General features: G+C 44.2%; 1 long non-coding RNA gene across 1 annotated transcript; it reads left to right on the top strand.

Moving 5' to 3' along the window:
• The first annotated feature begins 30 nt into the window (after window positions 1–30).
• On the top strand, window positions 31–5,359 carry LOC135966176 (uncharacterized). The gene is made up of 2 exons (XR_010579301.1): window positions 31–598; window positions 4,745–5,359. It is a non-coding gene; the product is annotated as an uncharacterized lncRNA (long non-coding RNA).
• Window positions 5,360–7,283: the final 1,924 nt, after the last annotated feature.

Raw genomic sequence — 7,283 nt, 5'->3', positions numbered from 1 at the left:
ACGATTGGCTGGCGGGAGGGCGGGCTCGCTGGGCATAAGTGACTTGAAGAAAGAGCGAGAAGTGCAGAAAGACGCAGGCGCCAGTTCAGTGCCCTGAGGTAACTAACGCTGGCCCATGCCGGCTAAAGGAGGCGCTGTAGGCACCGGGATGGGGTCCCTCGCCCCGAGCTCTAGCGGGTCAGAACGCCTTCCCGGTCCGCGGCCGAGTTGAAATCCCTTCCCACTCCCGTAAGCCCAGGGGCCAGCGGCAGCAGTGTACCCGCCGAGCAGCCCTACTGAGGACTGTGCTCGGCCTCTGAATATCTAGACGGACACGAGCCATTCCCAGTGACGGCTCAAACCTGCGAACACTGTCTAGTAACGTTTTTTTGCAATTTGTCTTACTTAAAAACCATATACGGGCTTGGCGTGGTGGTGCCTGTGGTCCCACCTATTTGGAAGGCTGAGGTGGGAGGATACTGGAGCCGGAGAAGTCGAGGCCAGCCACAGTAAGCGGTGGTCGCGCCACTGCACTCCAGCCTGGACGACAGAGCGAGACCCTGTCTTAAAACAAAAAAACAAAAACCAAAAAAAATTCCCCAGCCATCTCTTCTGCTGTGTGAGTTTTCCTATGTTGCTAATGTTTTAGGCGTGGATACTATATAGTTTTAAATGCGATTAAATTCAAATTACTTTTTCCTTGGTGGACTTTGGAGAACTCTAGAGTTGTAGATCCCCAATATTTTTGATTAAATACTCTCATCAATAAAGTGAGCCTGCACTCATTTTTTAAGCGAATGAATGCTGAATTCTATCAAAAACTTTTACACATCTTTTGATATGTATACATATGAGTGATAATTTGCAAATTACATACAAGGACAAATTAAAAGAATATTTAAATATAAACTGTGATATTGTCTGCAGCAGGCAGCCCAGTGTGGCTCTGTGAAACAACCAGAGCTGTTAATTGTTCATACTGTTTACTAACCAGGAGAGGCCTTTTCTCTGGGCAAGTTCTTTATTGCTAGAATGTAAGCCCTATACAACAGAGATTTTTGTGTTTACTACTTCATCCCCAAGATCAAAACGTCTTGGCACATACCAATAAATATGTAATCAACATAAATGTCTGTGAATGTTTTCTTCATCTTTTTGCAGCAAACACCGTCTACAAGATTTGCGTCAAACAACGTGAAAACTTGAAATATGTCTCTATTCTTTTTCCTTAGTACTCTCGTCCATTCACTTACAGTAAAGCACTTACTATATACGTTTTTCATTTTATTTTGTTTGACTCCTCCTTTGTGTCAGCCTCTCCCTTTTGTCTCACACATACACACCACTCACACATTTATGAGCTCCTTAATGGCAATGGTTATGGCTTTGTCATTTGTACTCTAGTGCCAGAAAAGTGAATGACATTTAGTGAATGCTCAGCATTACTGTTTACTGATTAAATAGATTGTTGCATTACTGATGGAGGTAAATAAAAGAGCCAGTCAAAATGACACAACTGGTCAGATACTGGTACATGTTCATTTATTGCTGATTGTGTGTAGATAAAAATATAACTGGTGAGTTATGGTACCTACTTGGCTCTAAAGAATGTATTCCTGCTCATTTGGATTGAGTTCTGAAAGTATTGTGTATTATAACCAATTGTGTAGGCTTCAAGGTCAATTTAATATTAGAAGACAGGTTAATGTAATTGATATAATTCACAATATTAAAAGATTAAAGAAGAAAATCGTATCAAAAGATGTGTAAAAAGTTTTTGATAGAATTCAGCATCCTTTCACTTACAAGAACTCTTAGACACTAAAAATAGAAGGGAATTTTTTAACCTGACAGACTATCTGAAACCCCACACCTAATGGTGAAACACAGAAAGCATTCTGTATTAGGTACAAGACAGATGATTGCTACTGCCTCTTCTATACAGCATTGCACTGGGTGTTCAGAAAACTTAAAAATGCATAAATGTTCCAAAGAAAGTTGTAAATCTGTGATTAGAAATTGTTTTAGAGGTTATATATAAAGAAAAGAGGCAAGGTGCGGTGGCTCATGCCTGTAATTCCAGTTCCCAGTACTTTGGGAGGCTGAGATGGGAGGATCACTCCAGTCCAGGAATTCAAGACCAACCTGGGCAAGAGAATGAGACTCAGACTCTACAAAAAAATTAAAAAATTAGCCTGGCATGGTGGTACACACCTGTGATCCCAGCTACACGGGACACTGAGGCAGGAGGATCACTTGAGCTCAGAAGTTTGTGGCTGCAATAAACCCTATTTCTGCTACTGCACTTCAGCCTGGACAATGAGGTAAGACCGTGTCTCTAAAGAAAAAAAAACTAATACAAGTTATTGGAATTAATGAGAGAATTTAGAAAGGTTACTGGAGTTTTTTTTTTTTTTTTTTTTTTAAAGAGAGAAGGTCTCACTGTGCTACCCAGGCTAGAGTGCAATGGCTACATTACTGGGTTTTTTGGGGTTTTTTTGTTGTTTTTGGTGTGTGTGTGTGTGTAATGAAGACATCACATTTCTATATGTTAGCAACAACAGAAAATGTAATTTTAAAGTATACCATATTAAATGGCATCAAGAGTTATAAATTACATTGGAATAAACAAAGTGTACTCCCCAGCAAAAGAAAACTGGCACACTGAAATGTAGAAGTTGAGGGCAATGTAATGAAGGGATCAGTTACAGAAGTGTGGCCAGGATCAAAAGTAACCAACAAGAAGAAAATGGGGCACTAATCATAGATCTGAGCGAGAAACTGAAAGGGAGCAGTTATCTGAACCTGATTTCATTGAGAAAGGTACGGCTGCAGCAGAAGGCTCTGGGCGAGAGGTGGAATAATCGGTAGAGGAACACAACTGCTCCCAATTATCATCAGCCCAGCCATGGGGAAGAAGTGGGGAAATAGATATGTACTTTTAGATCTTCTGCCCATGCTTCCATTGGTCAAACCCAGCCAGAGCCCAGAAGACAAGGGAGCCCTTTAATGGGGTCCATAAATGTCAACCTTCTAGGACTTAAAACATAGTACAAAAGGGAGAAAAGGGGATCTCATTAAATAAATGGATACCCAACATGATGTTCAATATTATTTAATGCCTCTCAGCAAAATGTATCACTCTCTATTAAAGGCATTAAATAATATTAAATGGAAAATGGATATATTGTGTTCGTGGGTTGGCAGGTTCAATTTTGGGAAAATATCAGTGCTCCCCTGTTATGGGCTGAATTGGGTTCCCCTCCTCCAAATTCCTATGTTAAAGTCCTAATCCTCTCTATCTCAGAATGTGACTGTATTTGGATAAGGAAGGTAAAATTAGGTCATATTAAGAGGTGATAACGTGCTAGCAGCCCTCACTCTCAGTGCCTCCTCGGCCTCAGTGTCCACTCTGGCAGCACTTGAGGAGCCGTTCAGCCTGCCACTGCACTGTGGGAGTCCCTCTCTAGGCTGGCCCAGGCTGGAACCGGCTCCCTCTGCTTGTGGGAAGGTGTGGAGGGAGAGGCCCAGGCGGGAACCGGGGCTGCACGCTGTGCTCACGGGCCAGCACAAGTTCCAGTGGCTGCGGTCTTGGCCGGCCTGCACTCGGAGCAGCCGGCCAGCGCCCCCAGCCCAGGGCAGTGAGGGGCTTAGCACCCGGGCCAGTAGCTGTGGAGAGTGCACTGGGTCCCGCAGCACTGCCGGCTTGCCTGCATCATGCTCTGAAACTCACTGGGGCTCAGCTGCCTCCCCACAGGGTGGGGCTCGGGACCTGCAGCCTGCCATGTCCAAGCACCCCACAGTGGGCTCCCGCACAGCCTGAGCCTCACCAGGTGCCACCCCCTGCTCCATGGCACCCGGTCCCATCGACTGCCCAAGGGCTGAGGAGTGTAGGGGCACGGCACAGAACTGGCGGATAACTCTGCCTGTGGCCCTGGTACAGGATCCACTAGGTGAAGCCAGCTGGGCTCCTGAGTCTAGTGGGGACTTGGAGAACTTTTATGTCTAACTAGGGGATTGTAAATACACCAATCAGCACCCTGTGTCTAGCTCAAGGTTTATAAATACACCAATCAGTACTCTGTATCTAGCTAATCTAGTGGGGGCTTGGAGAACTTTTCTAACACTGTGTCTTGCTAAGGGATTGTAAACGCTCCAATCAGCACTCTATGCCTAGCTCAGGGATTGTAAACACCAACATCAGCAACCTGTGTATAGCTCAAGGTTTGTAAATACACCAGTCGGTAATCTGTATCTAGCTAATCTAGTGAGGGCTTGGAGAAGTTTTCTGTCTAGCACTCTCTGTCTTGCTAAAGGATTGTGAATGCTCCAATCAGCACTCTATGTCTAGCTCAGGGATTGTAAACACCCGCATCAGCACCCGGTGTATAGCTCAAGGTTTGTAAATACACCAATCAGTACTCCTGTATCTAGCTAATCTAGTGGGGACTTGGAGAACTTTTCTGTCTAGCACTTTGTGTCTAGCTAAAGGATTGTAAACACACCAATCAGCACTGTGTGTCTAGCTCAGGGATTGTAAACACACCAATCAGCGCTGTGTCAAAACAGACCAATCAGCTGTCTGTAAAATGGACCAATCAGCTCTCTGTAAAATAGACCAATCAACTCTCTGGAAAATGGACCAATCAGCAGGATGTGGGTGGGGTCAGATAAGGGAATAAAAGCAGGCTGCCTGAGCCAGCTGTGGCAACCTGCTCGTGTCCCTTTCCACACTGTGGATGGTTTGTGCTTTTGCTGTTTACAGTAACTTGCTGCTCCTCACTCTTCTGGGTCCACGCTGGCTTTATGAACTGTAACACTCACCACGAAGGGCTGCAGCTTCACTCCTGTAGCCAGCGAGACCACAAAGCCACCGGGAAGAAGAAACAACTCCAGATGCGCCGCATTTAAGAACTGTAACATTCACTGCAAAGGTCTGCAGCGTCACTCCTGAAGTCAGCGAGACCACGAACCCACCAAAAGGAAGAAACTGCAGACACATCTGAAGGAATAAACTCTGGACACACCATCTTTAAGAACTGTAACACTCACCGCAAGGGTCTGCGGCTTCGTTCTTGAAGTCAGCGAGACCAAGAACCCACAAATTCCAGACACAATATGGGTGGACCCTAATCCAGTGCAACAGTTGTCTTGAGAAGAGGAGTTCAGGACACAGACAACACAAAGGAATGACCGGATGAGGACAGAGTGAGAACGTAGCCATCTGCAAGTCACGGGGAGAGGCCTCAGAAGAAAGGAAACTTAGAGACCTTAATTTTGGACTTCTAGATTCTAGAACTGTGAGAAAATAAATTTCCATTGTTTAAGCCACCAACATCTGTTATGGCCGACCTAGAAAATAAATACATCTCCAAAATGATTTACAGATTCAATACAATCACAAACAGAAGTTCCAATTGTTTTTGGAGGGGGGCAATGACCTTTTTAAGATTATTATTTTTATTTTTCCATAAGTTATTGGGGTACAGGTAGTATTTGGTTACATGAGTAAGTTTAGTGGAGATTTGTGAGACTTTGGTGCACATATCACCCTAGCAGTATACACTGCACCGTATTTGTAGTCTTTTAATCCTTCTCCCCCTTCCCACTTCTCCTTCCAAGTCCCCAAAGTCCATTGTATCATTCTTATGCCTTTGCATCCTCATAGTTTAGCTCCCACTTATTAGTGAGAACATACGATGTTTTGTTTTCTGCTGAGACCAGCTCGGTTGGGGAGACCCTAACCCAGTCGTGCTAGAGGAATGAAAGACACACACAAATGTAGAGGTGTGAACTGGGGAATTGGGTCTCACAGTCTTCAGAGTTGAGAGCCCTGAAGAGAGATTTACCCACATATTAACAGCAAACCAGTCATTAGCATTTTTTCTATAGATATTAAATTAACTAAAAGTATCCCTTATAGGAAACAAAGGGGTGAGCAGAATTAAATGAATAGATTAGGGTAGTTAACTGCAGCAGGAACATGCTCTTAAGGCATAAATCGCTCATGCTATTGTTTGTGGCTTAAGAATGCCTTTAAGCGGTTTTCCGCCCTGGGTGGGCCAGGTGTTCCTTGCCCTCATTCCCATAAACCCACAACCTTCCAGCTTGGGCGTTAGGGCCATTATGGACATGTCATAGTGCTGCAGAGATTTTGTTCATGGCCGGTTTTGGGGCCAGTTCATGACCGGATTTTGAGGGACTTGCTCCCAACATGTCTCCCTTCTTTGATTTGCAAAGAGATAAAAGCAAGGGCAGCTTTGTCACGGTGAGCTACTTCTCGCAGGAGTCGGGATCTGCATCTGCAGACTATACGAAGACAACATAGATTAAAGCACAATCATCATTGCAATCACAGAGCTTCCAAGTGTTTTAATCCATTTAAATGGGTTACTAGCTGCTAATTTGTCTGCAGCTCCTTTAAGCACTCCAGTTCCTGGCATTAAGGTCAGGTGTGCCTGGGATCCTTAAATATTTGTTCTTTTAATTTTGCTATATCCAAAGACTACTTTGTAGAGTGTCCTTCCAGATGCTTTTTTTATTATTTCCCAAATTTTGATCTTTTTAAGAGCATGTAGTAGTTTCTACAAATCCTTATGTTTAGCTCCTAGAGCGGGCCGTATCATTTGAGGTTGATATGCCAATATATTGCCATGGTTCCAGATAATAGAAACTTTTGCCATGCTGCTTATCATTTCTACCATCTGACTGTTTTGTTCAGATTATCTGAACATAGTGTAGCCGTGGCATGCAGACTGAGAGGTGCAATTCAAGCCAAACATCCCCTTAGGAGACTAATCAATAATGATTCCATAGGAATTGTTGTGCAGCACCTCTGCCTGTTCTGCAGTGCAATCTTCCTAAACAAGTACATTCATTTTTTCTAACTAGATCCAATCCTGTTTACAAACAGGTTTTCGAGGGTGGTATGCTTCAATTATAGGAGCAGATTATTATGGTAAATACTGAGATCAGAAAGCATGTGTAACTGTGTCATAGAGTGATTGCATCCAGGCATTATTACAAGCCCTTATCGAAGGAATACTCAGGGCAGTGGTGATAACCGCTATCATAGCTACCATTAAATTATTCATTGTGACTGGTTGTCCCGCTTTCCTCAGGTTTTCTTCTGCCATCTGTGACAGCTTCTCGATCTGTCCCCAGGTGAGTGGCTGTGTTCAACAGGTGTTGCTCGTGACAGTTGGGGTCCTCCTCAGCATCAGCCTCGACATGGCTGCAGCTGCGGGGTCCTCAGCATCCTCCCAGAATCTCCTCATCAGCATCTGTCTCATGGTAAGGTTTCG

The sequence above is a fragment of the Macaca fascicularis genome, chromosome 11 (genome assembly GCF_037993035.2).
Source record: "Macaca fascicularis isolate 582-1 chromosome 11, T2T-MFA8v1.1".
Classification (NCBI taxonomy): domain Eukaryota; kingdom Metazoa; phylum Chordata; class Mammalia; order Primates; family Cercopithecidae; genus Macaca; species Macaca fascicularis.
This window is presented reverse-complemented; position numbering and strand designations above follow the sequence as displayed.